At 35.2% G+C, this 19,340-nt stretch overlaps 1 pseudogene; it reads right to left on the bottom strand.

Moving 5' to 3' along the window:
- Window positions 1-16,972: 16,972 nt before the first annotated feature.
- Window positions 16,973-17,626, bottom strand: LOC141491832 (charged multivesicular body protein 2a pseudogene; annotated as a pseudogene).
- Window positions 17,627-19,340: the final 1,714 nt, after the last annotated feature.

Below are 19,340 nucleotides of genomic sequence, written 5' to 3'. Positions count from 1 at the left end.
GGCTGAATCAATGAGGAGTGAGAGGCAGAGAGGCTGATGCAGGGGGTAGTGAAGGCATTTGTTAAATGATGATGGCGATAATAATGCATGGTTAATAGCATATGACTATTTATATTGCGGTACTTTAGAACAGCAAACGTAAGAGATGGTCCCAGGGAGTCTGAAGCAGGGGCTTTTATCTAGCCTTTACAATTTTCCCATCTCAGCTCTTATGAAGTTCAATTTGTCTCTCTAGCTTTTTAGAGACCGTATTCTCACAATAGGAGAATATCCTATTTAACAGTCAAAATTAAAAAAAAACAAAAAATATAAAAAGAAACATAAAAGTCCTGTGGAAACAAAGAAGAAAAAAAAAAGAGAACCCTGCTTTGTAAATGCTATTCTATTTCCAACAATTCCCTCTCCTACCATTTTCCTGAAGCACTTTTCCTAAATCTCACTTTTGCCCCTATTCATATGCTATTATTAGCATTCATCTTTGCACACATCTTTGCTCTCCTCCTCCTCCTTCTATTCCCTCCTCTTCTTTTACCTTGGTTCATCTGGGAAGTTATATCCTTACATGTGTATTTGATTATCTATACTTCGCAAGATATCTTGAATTTGTGGGAAAGGGCTTAATATTTTTCCCTTCCTTATATAATTATTTATTTTATCATCAAAAAGCTGAAACAATTAACTCTTTTATCTCATCAACTTTCATTTATGATTTCTTGAAATATATCTCTAGTAAAGCCCATTGGACTTTATCCAAATAGCTTTGGTTTTCACCGATTGGTCAACAATAGGTCCGAGCCCAAGTCTCGCTTGTTCAAAGTGTGGATTTTTATGACTCAGAGCAAGTGCAAAAAGCAATTATTTCTCTTCCAGCTAGAAACTTTGAGGATCTTCCCCATCCTGATTAATTCTTTTGGGAAGTCAAACCAGGTCATATTTTACCTCCGTTCTTACCCAGCCTTTAATCATTGAATGGGTATTGTCTCAGACAAAGGGAGACCTAGGAAAGACCTTAGTTTAAAAAAGGCCAAGGACACCCACTACATCTAGGGTCATTTCCAGTTATCCTGGATGTGTCTTGCCACTGTCTTACCAAAGAGATTGCTTAAATTCACTTAACTTACTCTTCTGAAGTCATTGATCCAGTTCTTTGAGAATGAAGGACAACAATTTTTCCATTACAATGTAAAGGGAAATATCACATTATTTTTTATTTTAATGTCCCTAGGGCCTAACCCAATGTTTTGCAATTATTACTGAAATTAACAATCATTTTTGAAATCAATTGAACTCCAGATGTGGGATTGAGGCAGCCTACCAAAATTTCCAGAAATACACCTCTATTGTTCATTTGTGAATTATTTCAAGTTATTATTTGTATTCCTACAATTATTTGTTCTTTTATACCTTTCTAAATCGCTGGGCATGAATTACACTATACTAGGGTAAGATTTACCTCTAAAATCTCAAAATATTCAATCTTTTCCCCCCCATCAAATTAGAAATCATTTATCAAAATCATTCTTCAAAAGGTGGAGGAACAACTGAGAGAAATTCTAGGGAGTCTGGTTAGTATGGTGGAAAGAATATTGTACTTGACCCAGAAGTTGTATTTCTGTTTTGTATCTTACCTGTATCTCTTAATTGCTCTAAAACTCAATTTCTCTTCTATAAAATGAGAGAACTGAATAGAGTTGGAAGAAGTCACAAAATCAAAGACTAACTCCACTACAATTTCTTGTTACATAATTTCAACAATGCTGTCACTACAGGAAGGTAATCTTCTTACACTTCCCTAACCAATTCCTAGGGGCAGCTAGGTAGCATAGTTGATAAAGTGCCTAGAGTCAGGAAGACTAGCTGTGTGAATCTGTTAAAGTGACAACACTATTTGCTTCAATTCTTCTTCTCGAAAATGAGCTAAGGAAGGAAATAGCAAAACACTTTAATATCTTTGTCAAGAAAATGCCCAGTGGGGTCACAAAGAGTCAGACACAACTAAAATGATTGAACAACTAATCAATCTCCATCCCAATCATCAAAATGACTATAGCAAATATTCTCATCTCCCCTCCACCTCCTTACACCTGAAAGTATCATTTTTCTTAGCTGAAGATCTTTCACCAGAGAACTCCTCTTCTCCACCTTAGCTCATCTCAAACAACTAGACATCTTCTCCCAATATGTCCTCCACCCCTGATCAAATGAAGAGATAGTCCTTCTCCTTGCCAAATAAAACCCTAAATAAGCATCTTTGATCCTCTCCCCTCCCATTCACTTCAGTGTATTACCTATTCTATCACCCTCATTTTCTCACTCATATTCAGTCTTTCCTGGTTCACTGTCTTCTTTTTTGCTGCCTACAAACATGATTATGTTTCTCCCATTCTAAAATACATATGAGACTTCTGGGGCAGAGTCAAGAGGAAAGTATAAAGCCATCATCCTTGTACTTCTCTCTACAAAGTGCTAAATGAAGCCTCTACACAAACATTAAAGCTACAGATTCCTCCTCCCACCCACCCCCTCCCAAAAAGATCAAAACAAGTTTTCAATTGTAGATATCTCGGAGGATCTTCAGTGAAAGTCTGTCTCTTCAGGGGGAAAGGGGAGATAAAGCCCAGCTAGGTGGTAGAGCAGGAAAGGCAGCAGGAGGCTACTAGCCACAGTGCAGCTAGACAACAGTACAGGTACCAAGAGATAGATAGCAAACCAGTGGGGAGGGTCCCAGTCCCAGACAATGTCTGAACCCTGGGAAAACTGGGGCAAAAGACAGGACTTGTTTAGGAACAAACCACTGCAGAGACAGAGCCTGGACATAAAGGAGGAAACAAACCTTTGCATAGGCAATGCCTGAGCTTCATTGGCAACATCTTGGCCAGGTGTAAGTCAGAGATCAGATTCCATCCTTAACACAAAAAATTTGGGTCTATACTCCCTATATCCCAGGAGCAGAGCTCAAACAATCAAAATAAGCAAAAAAACCTAAAAGAGCACTAACCATAGAAACCATAGAAACTAATATTCTATGCTAATAGAAATGATAAAAATGCCATCTCGGAAGACGAAAGGAATCACAAATTACCTTCTTGGGAAGTCTCAAAGTAGTTTATGAATTGGCTTCAAATTCAAAACCTCATTTGGATCTACAAATTTATAAAATAACTTAAAAACTCAAAAAGAAATGAGAGCCATGCAGGAAAATTATTAAAAGTAGACCAAAAATTCAAGCCATGTAAGACTCAAATGGACCAACTAGAAAGGGAATACAACTCAGCAAAAAGTAAAGTTAACTAACTGGAAAAGGAAACACAAAAGTAAACTGAAGAAAATAAAAACCCTAAAAATTGGAATTGAACAAATTTAAACTAATGAATCCAAGAGACAACAAAATTCCATCAATCAAAGTCAAAAGGCAAAATTGAAGAAACCATAAAGTACCCTTTGGAAAAAATAGTAATATTTATGAATTTTGGTCTGCCAGAAAGCCTAGATCAAAAAAAAGAGCCTGGAAAATATCTTTCAGGAAATTATCAGAGCAAACTATCCAAATATACTAGATCAAGAAGACAAAACAGCCCATGAAAAAATATACAGAATACCTCAAGAAAGAGGTCCAAAGTCTATCATAGCTAAATTCCAGAACTCTTAAATAAAGGATAATGTACTGCAAGCAGCCAAAAAAGAAGCAATTTAAATATAAAGGAAGCACAATCAGAATTACACAGGATTTATCAGTTTCCAAATTGAAGGACTGGAGGACCTGGAGTACAATCCAACCAGGTTGGATTACAACCAAGAATTTACTAATCTGCAAAATTGAGCATATTCTGTCAGGGCAAGATGAATGTTCAATGGAAAAAAAAAAGGACTTCCAAAATTTCCTGATAAAAAGACCAGAAAAGAACAGAGAATTCGATCTTTGAGTAGGGACTCAAGAGATGCATAAAAAGATAAACAAAAAGTGGGAAAAAAACAAATGTTAGTCAAAAATATAAAATTGTATAGAACCCTAAAAGAGAAAATAACACTTGGAACTCTTGAGAATTATATTTCTCTTAGGATAGTTAAAGGCTTGAACATAGTTAAACAGATTGTACTTAGAGGATATGGGTATGGTTATGATAGGCTCTTGTCCTTACTATAAAAATGACATCACTATGTTTGAGACAAATTACAGCACATCCAACTATGAATGATGAGAACAAGGTGAACTCAAAATGCTCTACAAAGAGGTAGAATAGTCTAGGTGAATACCTTGGGTGATTACTCTAAATTTATGTAACTCACATTTTCTTTGAGCTAGTTTAATTCTGCCTTGCTCAGAGAGTTCAGCACTTTCTCTGATGAGGGCACTTTAAACTGAGTGGTCCTGTGCCAGTGTCTCCCTTGCCTTACAATCAATGTTAAAAGATCTTAAGAGAGACCTTCAGGATGCCCCAGTACTTAGAGCATTTGGAGGTTCTTTAAATAATTAAATCAGAAGTGACTTGACTTTCCTAGACACTTAGAGGTTTGTAATTCAATAGAGGCAGAGGATGGGAGAAGGTTGGAAATAAAGAGATTAGGAAATGATCTTATCTTAAAAAGGGACAGTGGGAGAGAGTGTACCTGATACTTTGATTGGGGAAGGTTGTAAGGCTATGTTGGAGTACTATGGAGATGGAGGAGGAGAGTATACTTAGATGGACTATACATGAAAACATCATGAAAAGATCTTTACTTGATGCTTTGGCTACAATTAGAGGGAATATGTTTGGAGTGAGGGATACAAATGGTTTATGGAATGATTTGGCTTTGCATGATGCTTTCCATGAGGATTGTGTGTCCATGGAAGGTCCATGAAAAGTGGATAATTTAGAAAATGATTATGCTTTGATGTGATTCATGACTCTTGAGAAGTATATTTATAATGAGAAAGAAGAGACTATGAGGCAATACTGCTTATCAATCAAACAACAAATCAACTAATCAGCCTTTGAGAATAATACCTCTATCAGGTTATTTAAAAGGGGTATATTTTGATAAAGGGGATGTAAGTACAAGTTAGATTTAAAACAATAAAAACATAAAAGAAGGACAATACTAGTAGAAAGCTACATATTAGTGTATCAATAACACCAGGTGAAGAGGCACAGAGACCTATTATAGTAGAAGAAAAGAAGGGAGGGTATAAATACTGAGTAAATGCTACTCAATACATTTGGCTCAGAGAGGGAATAACATACATTTCTAATTGGGTTTAAAATCTATATGACCCTACAGGGAAGTGGTGGGGGGTGGGAAGGGAAGACAGGAGTGATAAAAGAAAAGGTGAAGGTATAAGTGAAAGTAAATTGAAAGTTAAAATTTAAAAGAAAAGTTAAAGGGGAAAGGCAACAAAACATTGGTGAGGAGGAATGAGAGAAAAGGATAACAAATTAGGGAAAGATAACATGGAGGTAAATAAGGATTTATTCATTTTAACTTTAAATGTGAATGGGATGGACTCTTCCATAAAATAGAGGTGGATAGCAAATAGAATGGATTAAAAAACTAAAATCTTACAATATGTTGTTTACAAGAAATACAATTGAAGCAGAGAGATAAGGGTAAAGGTAAAAGGCCAGAGCAAAATATATTAAACCTCAGCTGAAGTAAAAAAACAAACAAACAAAAAAAAGGGTTAACTATTCTGATCTCAGATAAAGCAAATGCAAAAATTGTTCTCAATGAATGGGATAAGGAAGGAAACTATGTCTTCTTTAAAGGCACCATAGGCAATGAAGTTATATCACTTTTAAAATATGTGCACCTAGGGGTGGCTAGGTGGCGTCAGGGGCAGCTAGGTGGCATAGTGGATAAAGCACCGGCCTTGGAGTCAGGAGTACCTGGGTTCAAATCTGGTCTCAGACACTTAATAATTACCTAGCTGTGTGGCCTTGGACAAGCCATTTAACCCTGTTTGCTTTGCAAAAACCTAAATATACATATACATATATATATATATATATACAAATATATATGTGTGTGTGTATATATATATATATATACATATATATATATATATATATATATATATATATATACCTAGTTTAGAGCTTCCAAATTCTTAGAGGAGAAGCTGAATGAATTACAAGGAGACTTGATAGTAAAACTATAATAATGGGGGACCTCAATCTTCCTCTCGCAGAACTAGATAAATCTATCCATAAAATAAACAAAAAGAAAGATACGAAGATGAATAAACTAAAAAAAAAAAACAACTGAGATATGATATACCTTGAAGAAAATGAATGGGGATGGAAAGGAATATAAATTTTTCTTTGCAGTGCATGGCAACTATATTAAAATTGACCATGTACTAGGGCACAAAAATTTTACAATCAAATGCAGAAAGGTAGAAATAATAAAGGCAGACTCTTCAGGTCATGAGGCAATAAAAATTACATGTAGTAAAAGGTCATGGAAAGAAGAACCAAAAATTAATTGGAAAATACATAACTTAATTTTAAAGAAGCAGGGAGATCAAACAACAAATCATAGAAATAATCATTTCATCCAAGAATGTGATAACAATTAGACATCATACCAACATATGTGGGATGCAGCCAAAGCAGATTTTAGAGGAAATTTTATATCTCTAAATGCTTATATAAATAAAATATAGAAAAAAAGAGATCAATGAATTGGATATGCAACTAAAACAGTTAGAAAAAGGACAAAGATCCCCAATTAAATACCAACTTAGAAATTCTGAAAATCAAAGAAGAGATTAATAAAATTGAAAGCAAGAAAACCATTGATTTAATAAATAAAATGTAAGAGTCAATTATATGAAAAAAATTAATAAAATCGATAAACTTTTGATTAATCTGATTTTAAAAAAGAAAGAAAGTATCAATTACCAATATCAAAAATGAAAGGGATGAACTCACCACCAATGGGAAGGAAATTAAAGAGATAATTTGGAGCTATTTTGTTCAACTCTATGCCAATAAATTTGATAATCTGAATGAAATGGATTAATATGTACAAAAATACAAACTACCCAGGATAACAGAAGAAATAAAATACTTAAATAATCCCATTTAAGAAAAAAACAATTGAAGAGACCATCAAAGTCTCCAAGTCTAGATATATTTGAAAGTGAATTCTACCAAACTTTTAAGGAATAATTAATTCCAATTCTTCATAAACTATTTTAGAAAATAGTTCTGCCAAATTCCTTTTATGACACCATATGATGCTGATACCTAAACAAGGAAGAATCAAAACAAAGAAAATTATTGACCAATCTCTCTCTAAGAAATATTGATGCAAAAGTTTTAGCTAACGTTTTTAGCAAAGAGGTTGCAGTAAGTTATTTCTAGGATAATATACCATAATCAGGTAGGATTTATACCAGGCAGACAAGAATGGTTCAATATTAGGAAAAACACTCAATATAATTGAACTTATCAATAACAAAACCAACAGAAATCACATAGCTATTTGAATAGATGCTCAAAAAGTCTTTCCCAAAAAAAAATCCATTCCCATTAAAAACACTAGAAAGTATAGGAATAAATGGAGTTTTCCTTAAAATATAAGCAGTATCTATCTAAAGCCATCGACAAATGTATGTAATGGGGATAAACTAGGAGCATTTCCAATATGATCAGAGGTGAAACAAGGATGCCTGTTATCACCATTACTATTTAATATAGTGTTAGAAATGTTAGCTTTAAACAATAAGAAAACAAAAAATGAAGAATTAGCAATGATCATCTCTTTGGAGATGATATTATGATATACTTAGAGAATCCAAGAAAATCAACTAAAAACTACTTGAAATAACAAATTCAGCAAAGGAACAGGATTTAAAATAAACCCACACAAATATCTGCATTTCTATATATGAAGTATAAAGTCCAAGGGCAAAAGAAAGAAGGAGAATTTCCATTTAAAGTAACTGCAGACAGCATTAAATACTTGAGAATCTACCTCCCAAAATAATCCCAGAAACTGTATGAACCCAATTATAAAACACTTTTCAAACAAATAAAATCAGATCTAAACAACTGAAAAAATATCAAAATGCTCATGGGTATGTCAAGCTAATATAATAAAAATGACAATTCTACCCAAATTAAATTACTTATTCAGTGCTATACCAGTCAAACTACAAAATAACTATTTTACAGAGCTAGAAAAAATAATAAAATTCATATGGAATGACAAAAGTTCAAGAGTATTAAGGGAACTGAAGAAAAAAAAAGATGTAAAGGAAGTTGGCCTAGCTCTACCAGATCTACAACTTTTCTATAAAGTGTCAGTTATCAAGGCTGCCTGATATTGGTTAAGAGATAGAATAATGGACAAATGGATTAGGATAGGTACAAAAGAAACAGTAGTAAATGATTATAATAATCTATTGTTTAACAAACCCAAAGACATTAGCTTCTGGGATAATATTTAGCAAAAATTGTTGGGAAAGTCGAAAAATTGTGTGGTAAAAATTAGGCATGCCCTATACCAAAATAAGGTCAAATTGGATACAGGATTTAGACATAAAGAGTGATACCATAAACAAATTAACAAATCAAGAAATACTCTATGTTCCAGACCTATGGAAAGGGGAGAAATTTATGACCAGATAAAAAATAGATTACATTATAAATTGCAAAATGAATAATTTTGTCTATATTAAATGAAAAAGGTTTTGCACTAATAAAACCAATGCTGCCAGGATTAAAAGGAAAACAGAAAACTGGAAACAATTTTCACAGCTAGGGCTTCTAATAAAGATCTCATTTCTAAAATATATGAGAATTGAATCAAGTTCCCCAATTTATAAGTGGTCAAAGAATATGAATGGGCAGTTTTTAAATGAAGAAATTAAAGCTATATAGAATCATATGAACTATGCTCCAAATCAATCCTAATTGATGCAAAATTAAATTTTGCAAAATGCAAAATTAAAACACTTGTCAGATTGGTTAAGATGACAAAAAAGGGAAAACTATCAATGTTGGAGAGGTTGTGGAAGGAGGACAGGGACATTAATGCATTGCTGGTAGAGTTGTGAACTAATCTAACCACTCTGGAGAGCAATTTAGAACTATGCCCAAAAAGCAATAAAATTGTTCATACCTTTTGACCCAACAAATCCAATTCTAGACTCATATCTTATATCTTATATTGGAATGACCATCAATTGGAGAATTGCTGAACAAGTTATGGTATATAAACGTTATGGAGCAGTCTATAGAATCCATGAATGGTCGGACTCTATAGAGAAGTGTGGAAAGAATTACAGGAACTTATGCTAGATGAAAGGAGCAGATACAAAAGAACATTGTACAAATTAAGAACAGCATTGTGAGTTGATCAACTTTGATGGATGATATTCTTCTCAGCAGTTCAGAGAGCTAGTACAGCCTTGAGAGATATATTATGGACAAAGCTATCCACATTCAGATGAAGAAAACAAAACAAAACAAAACAAAAACAAACTGTAGCATCTGAATGAATATTATATTCACTTTTTTAAATTTCTCTTATGTTTTTCCTTCTTATCCCATGATTTTCTTTCTTTTCCCTTAGCCCTAATTCCTCATACAGAAAATAACTAATATGTAAACATGTTAAACATAAATGTACATATACAACGTTTGCCACTGTTTTGACTGTTTGCTACTGAGGGCAGGGGTGTGAGAAGAAAGGAGGGTAGGAAGAAATTATGTAACATAAATATGCATGTGGATGAATGTTGAAAAACATTTATAACATGTAATTGGAAAAATAAAATAATATCAATGTAAACACACACAAACACACATACACACACAAAACCAGTGTTTGATCCCACCATTCCTGCCACTGTCCATCCTATATATCTTCTCTCTCATCTAAACTTCCTGAAAAAGCTGTCAAAACTTGGTGCGGCCTCTTTCCTCTCACTTCCTTTTAAAGCCTTAGAAACCTGGCTTCTCACTTCATCATTCATTGAAACTGCTCTTTCCAAAGTCACCAATGACTTAATAATTACCAAATCTAAAGACCTTCATTCTTTTTTTTTAGTTTTTTTCAAGGCAAATGGGGTTAAGTGGCTTGCCCAAGGCCACACAGCTAGGTAATTATTAAGTGTCTGAGACTGGACTTGAACCCAGGTACTCTTGACCCCAGTTATGCACTGTGCCACCTAGCTGCCCTTAGAGACCTTCATTCTTGATCTCTCTATGGCATTGACATTATTGATCTCTCTAGGTTTTCATGATACTCTTCTTTCTTGGTTCTTCTTCTTATATGACTGATTCTTCCTTTTTGATGGATGGATTCTAATCCAGGGCATCCTAACTAATCCCCTCATTGTCTTTCTTAGGTCCTCTTGTCTCTCGTCTGTCTCTCTCTCTGGTCTGTCTCTCTCTCTCTCTCTCTCTCTCTCTCTCTCTCTCTCTCTCTCTCTCTCTCTCTCACTCACTCTCTCCCCTATCTCATTTGGGGATCATTTCAGTTCCCATAATTTAAATTAGCATTTCTACACAGATAATTCCCTTATCTATGTACCCAGCTCATATCTCTCCAGAACTCTAGTCCCACATCAACTAACAATACCTTTCCCCTGAGCATACATAGCATTTATCCTATATGTAAAATATTTTGCATGGTATCTCCCTCATAGGAATGTGAATTCCTGAGGACAGGATTTGCTTTTGGTTTTTTCTTTGTTTGCTTTTTTTTTTAGTTTTCTGTGCTCAGCACAAAGGCTGACCCATAATAGCTGATTAATAAATCCTTGTCCCTACCAGCTTTAGATCTAAGATCCTTTGTTTAGAAACACTGTAATGAGGTTGTTGGTTTTTCCTGTCTTCTAATAACAGATTTTGTAGAAGTGCTAGACTGCCTCAAGAATTCTTCCAATGTAATCTTTTTTTCATTTTTTTAGGTTTTGGCAAGGCAAATGAGGTTAAGTGGCTTGTCCAAGGCCACACAGCTAGGTAATTATTAAGTGTCTGAGACCAGATTTGAATTCAGGGACTCCTGACTCCAGGGCCAGTGCTCTATCCATTGCACCACCTAGCCACCCCTTCCAATATAATCTTGTGTCAAGATAACAGTTGTTGGTTCTATCAAACTGGAAAGCTTTGAGAATGAACCCAAATAAAGGGATTATATTATTGTCAATATGACTCTATGACAACAAATCTAAATCTAGATAGAATTAATGTGAGATAGAGAAGAAATGTTACTTTCTTGTCCTGTTTAGTCCATGTATGACCTTGAACAAGTTAATTAATTTCTCTAATTCTCACTTTCCTCATCCCTTTAAAAAAATAGGGATTTGAAATATATGACCTCTATAATCTCTTCCAATTCAAAATATTGATACTGAAGTTGATTATCAGGTTATGTTTTTTAATATCTCCCCCTTACCCTCAAGAATAGAATATAACCTACTCCATTGGAAAGTTATGATCTATGTCTATATGTAGGCAACTAGGTGGCATAGAGCATAGAACTCTGGCCTTGGAGTCTGGAGAATGGGAGTTTGAATCCAACTTCAGATATTTGACACTTACCAGCTGTGTGATCATTGTCAAGTCACTTAGCCTTGATTGCTTCAAATCCAGGGCCATCTCCACTTGTCCTGATTCATATCTGGCCACTAGACCCAGATGGTTCTGGAGAAGAAAGTGAGGCTGGTGATTTAGCATGGCATCCCCTCACTCAAATCTAAATCATGTGCTTGCCAGAGTATTACTTCCGTGATGTCATGGTTTTCTTCAATAATAAAGGACAAAAATCAATTTATGTCAATAGAGAGAGAGGATAACAGAACCTAGAACAGAATAATTACTAAATAAATGCACTATTTATCTTTTTGTCTATAATCTGTTATCTAGTTATTATTATTAACTATTATTTATCCATATATTATTTACCATCTGTTACCTATCCATCCATATATCTATCATCTATTCATTATCTATCTAATATATAGTTATCTATTATTTATCTATTGATTATTATTTATTTACTATATAGCTATTCTACTATCTACCTGTCTATTTTCTATCTTTTAATCCAGTGTCTAGGGATTATCTGTATTATATAATCTAGTGTCTATTATATATCTATTATTTATTTAACTATCCATCAATTATATGTCTGTTCACAAGCATGAAATTATAGATCGTTGAAGAAGTGTTGTTTGTCAGATTTCATAACACATTCAGGATATTCAATCCACTGCTTTAGTAAGAACATTACTAAGTACATTATTCAAGACTCCATATCCTTAACTGCTATTACACCACAGACCTCTTCAGATATACCTATATCTCTAGAAGGTTGGCCTTGCCTCACACTAAAATATATTTAAAATTTTTATGCTCCATGTACTAATAACTATGGTCAGGATCTTTAATAATTAATATTTACAGAATGAATGCAATGTGCTAGATAAAACTGAAAGAGAGAAATTTCACAAAACTCACCATCTTAAAACCTCGTAATCTAATGAAATGAAGAAGAAAAACTGCAAATAGATTTGTTTTATTTTCCTTCATAAGCAACTTTTAATGGCCCAAAGTGGAGTCTGTATAAGATCCTGATAGATCCAAGAGCACTAAGCCCTGGAAAACTGAGCAACAAAATTAGATATTCAAGGAGATGGAAACATGTTGCACAACTTGGAAAAGTCTAGGACCAAATATCAATGAATGTAAACAAAAGCAGACCTGAAAGGGATTATTATTATGATTATTTCATTTTTTTTCTAATTCAATCATCCCCTCTCATTCCAGAGAAATTTATTTTCTCTTATTCCTCCATTTTTGACAGTATTTTTAGTTTAAATTAGACCATAAAGCTAATTTTCAGATTTAGAGATGGAGGAAGGTGTTCAGTCTCCTTATTATATAGATGAGTAAAGTAAGATCTAACATGTCAGGTGACCCACCCAGGTCCTGTGACTAACAGGACAATGGCTCACATTGGTCCAAGTGAAGTTCGTGTATCTCTATATGGTGACAGAAGAATTGACAAAAATGTATCACCTCAATGAGGAAAAGATTTTTCTTATAGGATGAGATCACTAAATCAACAAGTATTATCTACTTATGTATGAGGCACTGTTCTAGATACTAGAGATACACATAAACTCCCAAGTTATTATTGAAGACAGATATTTTCCCCCTTCTACCCTTCTTTAGTAACAACTACCCAATCTTCACATAGTCTTCATATAGCTAATTGTCAATAAAATTTGTTGATTGACATATTATGCCTTTCATGATATAATTCATGATATAATGTAAGGCCTCTTCCATCCTTGTTAGACACAATAAAGCTTTACACAGCAACTTATACAAGTTCTCTAATATGTACAGAACTTGAAGACATTAAATAGGGAAATGGGAAATCCAATTACTTCCCATTACTCATAGGGCTTCCCAACCCCCAATCTCACTCCCTATCTTAAATCATTTTTGCTACTGTATCCAATGGACTTGAGTCCTGGTGAAACTGTATCATTAAAAGTGAAGGGAGAATATTCCTACATTAATCTGGGTACTCACTAGGTGATTAAAAAATATTTGTTAATGGATTTCAGTCCCTTACTTAGCTTATGAAATTGTTTGATTTTATTTTTTATTGAAAGCAAAACATTTGGGAGTAAAATATATTTGGTGACTCTTTAGCCAGGTTTTCATTTATTCTAAGTCAATCCTGCACACTGCTCGAACAAATAACAGTTCTTCAAAGATTGTCAAGTCGCACACCCTAGTGCTCATCAGACCTAATTAATTTTTGCATTATTATTTTTTAAATATTTCATTGTACTTTCAATATAAATTGATACAATAAACACCAAGCAAGAACACAGCATTTTGCATTATTATTTTATCAGATCTCACATTTTGGTACTAAATAATGAGATAAATCAGCTAGGAACAGCAGGAAAACAACAATAAAGACAAATACCATCATCTGAACTTTCTCACATTGTGCTTTTCTATAAGATCTTCAGTTAGAAGTGTTTGTAGGGGGCTGGGTAGGGGACATGGTAGGGGGGAAGAAAAGAAAGAAAAATACCATTCAATAAATATTTAAATTGTGATGTTCATATTGGATGAAAATATAGGAAAATACAATACTTCTCACCACAGTGATATAAACAGTAATAATAGTCATGATGTACAGCAAAATGCATAGAGGAATAAAACTGATGAAAAATCAACTAATGAGTTGTACAAGGAAGGAAGGTTATTGTATAAAATCTATGCAAGCATAAGAATTCTAGAACCACTGGAAAGTTTATATATGTATGTGTGTATAATATGCTTATGTTTACGTATATATGTGTATAAACATGTGAGTTAATGTTTGTCATGTGCACGTGTGTTTATATGTGTATAAATATACATGCATGCATTCATGCACACTCAAACATATTTCTTCACATGTGTTTTGTGAGTGCATCATATGTGAATAAATATATATTTATGAGAATATATGTAAATAAATATATTTGGATAAATTCACACATGTGTATAGAAATATATAAATGTATATAGAAATATAATATGTATATAGAATATATATAGAATGTATATAAAATGTATATAGAAATATAAATGTATATAGAAATATATCTATTCATGCATTTATATGTATATTTATATACATATATGAATGAATATGGATATTTATGAAATATGTGTGGATAAATATACACAAACACATATACATATATAATTAACATATATACTCACATATATACCAGAATATATTCATTCACATATTCACATTCATTCACATATAAATATGTGAATGTATATATATATAACCAAATAGATTTATTTAATATCTTTATACATGTTTTAGTCTCAAATATATTTATCACATATATTTTAGATAATATTCACATTTGCTTTGCAAATTCTTATACTTGAAACACAAATATCTAATTTTTCCTCCTAAAATATTGAAGTTACAGAAAAACTCACTAATACAAATTCCAGTAACAATTTCATAAGAAATATATCTTTTGGGGCAGTTAGGTGGTGCAGTGGATAGAGTACCCACCCTGGAGTCAGGTGGACCTGAGTTCAAATGTGACCTCAGACAGTTAAAAATTTCCTAGCAAGTCACTTAACCCCATTGCCTTAAATAAATTAAAAAATATAACTCTTTAACAGATACAACTGAAAGTTAAGATTGAGTTGCAATCTTACTTCTTTTCTATCTTGCCAAAAAAAAGTGCCTCTCTAATACAGCTAAGTCCAGTCAGAGTTTTGCAGATTAAGGTGCTCTATTAAATTTATTCTGGCACATTAAGAAAATTCTATTTAACCTTAAGTATTTTTCCAATGATCTCAGGATCTCTTTTTAAAAAATTCCTTTAAAGTCTTGCAATTTCTTCTCTTTATTTCCTAAAGGTTCTATCTGTAGCATAATGGGGACTGGTCAGTAAGGGTTCAGTCCTAGGAACACACTTATTTAGTTAATCTGCTTTTGAAAGTGCCTAATAATATATAAATTAATACAAAATAATATTTTATGGAATTAAAGCACCTTCTAGATTTGCTTAAAGCACATATGAATATTCTTCAGCTATATCTAACTCTGCCAACTTCATGGTGAAAAAAACAGACTTTTGATTGACTACTGAGCCAGAGGTGGGTATGCATTCAAAAGGCATATTCAGGCACTCCAGCCAGGCTGCATTCAAGTGAGAAGGCAAATTGCAACTTCCTAATGGAAAGAGAAAGCTAGCAGCACTGTCTCATTCTGCCTGACCAGGTTGAAATGCAACCATGAGCATATGGTCCTATTGTTGTCTCTCTCTGTTGTGATGATTCTGCCCTCATTTAGATAGTCTTCTAAAAACTGAACAGACTAGGTTGTAACTTTGTGAGAGTAGTTCAATGGCAAGAATCCATCCTGGAGTTTGTAAGTAACCTAGGCTGGTGGGCCAAAGGCAGGCTCATTTGCTATAACAATAGGAATAGCAATTTTAAAAAAAAGCTTTCATAGCAATCTTTTTTAAAAAAAAAACAAGTGAATTCCTTACTTTCTCCACCTTTTGATTTGTCCATCCTTTCCCTCAAGTATATTTATTTAGCCTTGGTCTGAATTCATATTTGGAGTTTATGTTTTTTCCTCTGAAATTTTCATTGTTTTGTTGCTGTTAAAATTTACTATTCTCATCATCATCATCATCATCATTATTATAAATTATTGTATTAGAGCTATAAATACAAATACAAATACAAAAAAATGTAGAGTGCTGTACTTTGATCTCTGGGCCTGTTTCCTCAAATTTAAATGATGGAGCTGGACTCAAGCCCCCAAACCTACTTCTGATTCTAAATTTTTGCTCCTTTGATTCTAAGATATCTATTAAGTCATGGAAAAATTGAAGCATGTTATGGAGAAAGTGGAGACATTGTTCCAAAAAATGAGGCAAAATCTCATTTATCAGTGCCCTGAATCTAAGGGGTGGAGTCCAATGTTCCTTTGGGAGGAAGACAAGAATGAGGGACAGAATGCAGGTAGCATGGAGTGAAAGTGACTGCAAAGGTCATGGAGACCTGGTTTCTGGCAAAATAAGAGGAAAACTCATCTATCAAAGTGAACCACTGCCTCTTTATTACTCCTTCTTTGAGTATGCATTGAACCAATACTGACTTCCCTTCTGTCTTTCAAATTCTGTGATTCTATGCTCTTCTGAGTATTAGCATCAACCAAGCTATAAAAATCAACCCACAAGAAATTCTTGTCTACAATCTGCCAGATAATGTGCCAGTTGCTAGGGACAAAAGTAAAAAGAGTAAAACAATTCTTTCTCATGAGAAATTTGTATATGTGGATATGCATTCATTTCTTTATTGCTAGACTACAAATTCCTTGAGAGTCAATGATTATTTCATTTTTGTCTTTGCATCCAATTTCTGGTACAATACCTGGTGTCTAGTATATAAATAAACACTTAATGATCACTTCTTTAGTTCTTGAGGCACTCTTCCAAGTCTGCATCAGCATCTGCCAGGGCGGTGGAGGGCTCGGCCTTCTTGCCCCTCGCAGCCACAGAGAGGGAGCCGCCTGTGGAGAGGAGATTGGAGAGTTCATCGGTCAGGCTCAGGCCCAGCTCGTCCAGCACCTGGGACACCACTGCGTCACTTTCCTCCTCATCCTCCTCGTCCCCCATGGCGTCGTCGATGGCATCGTTCATCATCTCTTCCTTCATGTCCATGATCTCAGGCTGGCGCTTAAATTCCATCATGATCTTCTGAATCTGGGGTAGCTTCAGCTGCCTGTTCATGGTGCCCATGGCCTTGGTGACGCCCTTCATGGCCTGTGCCATGGAGTTGTTGGACTTGAGCGTCTGGATCTTGAGGGACACGGCCTGGATGTTGGCTCGCATCATCACGAATTTTCTGACGTAGTGGCGTGTGCGCACCAGGTCTTTGGCCATGATCTTCACGGCGTCCATCTGGCCCTGCTTGTTCATCTTCTTGATGTCTGCGATGATCTTCTTCTCCTGGGTCTCCAGTTTCTGGCACTCCCTGTCTAGCTCACGCATGGCCCAGGTTAGGGCCCGCTGGTTCTGGCGCAGCAGCTCCTCCGGGGTCTTCCTGCGCCCGAACAGCAAGTCCATGGTGGAGCTGCAGAGAGCCGAGCCTGGCCTGAGCCCGTGGGAGGTGAAGGCTGGGGTCTCTGCCCACGGCGGGGCCCCAGGCCAGCGTGGGCCTGGCCCGGGAGGGCGGGCATAGAGAGCCTTCCCGGGGCAGCTGAGGAAGGGTCTGGATGGATGGGCACCCGGGGTCAGGGGGAGGAGGAAAAGGGGTACGCAGGGTCAGAGGGCAGAATCTAGAGGCTGCCCCCTTCCTTAGAGGCCAGGCTCCCCCCCCAAGCAGTAAGATCTGGGTTCAACTTGCGCGGCCCCTTTTCGCCGCCGCCGCAGGCTGGGCCCGGGCTCCTGGGGTAGTCGCCCCGGGGGCAAGAACAGGGGCGTCCCGGGACAAGGCCCCCAAGGCCCGGGCTCCGCGGCGCGTCGCGTTCCAAGGTGGGGAGAACTACAAAATTTCTTCTGAGAAATTTATGTTCTTTCAAAAGAAAGTTGGCCTCCTATCTACCATGGAAAAACAAATATCATGAAAAATGTATATCTCCCAGATTATGATGTTAGCCTATTGGCATAGTATACACTCATATTTACATACATACATATGTGTATATGTATGCATACTGTGATTAGATATTTTAAAAGGATACTAAGTTTAGATCTGAAAGAAGGTCAGGATGGATTCTATTGAGGAAACAATATATAAATCTAATGACCTTATGATACAGTTATCACATAGCCCAACATTTTTTTTTAGGTTTTTGAAAGGCAAACAGGGTTAAGTGGCTTGCCCAAGGCCACACAGCTAGGTAATTATTAAGTGTCTGAGACCGGATATGAACCCAAGTACTCCTGACTCCAGGGCCGGTGCTTTATCCACTATGTCACCTAGCCACCCCTCAACATTTTAAAAAGTATAAATATTTTCCCATTCATTCTAGTTAGTTGCAAATAATGAAATACCATTTACTTGAAGAATCAAAAGGGGGAAAAGAAAGATTTATAGTAGGTATAACATATTATCAACCATACTGTGCATGGTAGTGATCTAAAGGGCATCAAATACATATGATTGGGAAAAGAGATGGCAATGCCATATGGTGAGAACAAAAGTAACCAGAATACTGTATTGGCACCTTCAAACTGTCATTAGAGCCACTGGAATACCTTCAGCATGTTGGATAGACTGTCCATGGAGACTTATAGAAAAATATGAACAATAACTGAAAATGATCAGAAGATATGGAAGAATTACAATCTGTAAGAATAAAGAAAGACCCACATCAGTAATGAAGTATGGATCCACAAATGTAATGAAGTTTACTTACTATAACCTTCACACAATGAGAAGTCCTGTGAAGATAGAACTGTTGTATTGTCTAAACTTAGAACCTTCCTCATATTTGCACTTAGCAAAATTTGCATCTAGTAGTGTTCTGGAAACACTGTTTAATAAAGGTTTGTTATACTGAGTTGAATTGATAATATTGAAACATTTTCTTTCACCAAAGACCTATTTTTCCCATTTAACAAATATTTATTAAGCAACAATATGTTCAAGGCATTGTGCTAGGCATAGCACACAGAAGTGACAATGTCCCTGCTCTCAAATTTCTATGATGCCTCAACAAAGTAAGTTAAGTAAATATGTCTTTTAGGTCATCACAAACTGACAGATCCTGTCTAACCAGATTTAAAGAAGTTGCATGGCAGAGAAGAAAGAATAAGGGACTTGGAGTCAAAAATC

The sequence above is a fragment of the Macrotis lagotis genome, chromosome 6 (assembly GCF_037893015.1).
Source record: "Macrotis lagotis isolate mMagLag1 chromosome 6, bilby.v1.9.chrom.fasta, whole genome shotgun sequence".
Classification (NCBI taxonomy): domain Eukaryota; kingdom Metazoa; phylum Chordata; class Mammalia; order Peramelemorphia; family Peramelidae; genus Macrotis; species Macrotis lagotis.
This window is presented reverse-complemented; position numbering and strand designations above follow the sequence as displayed.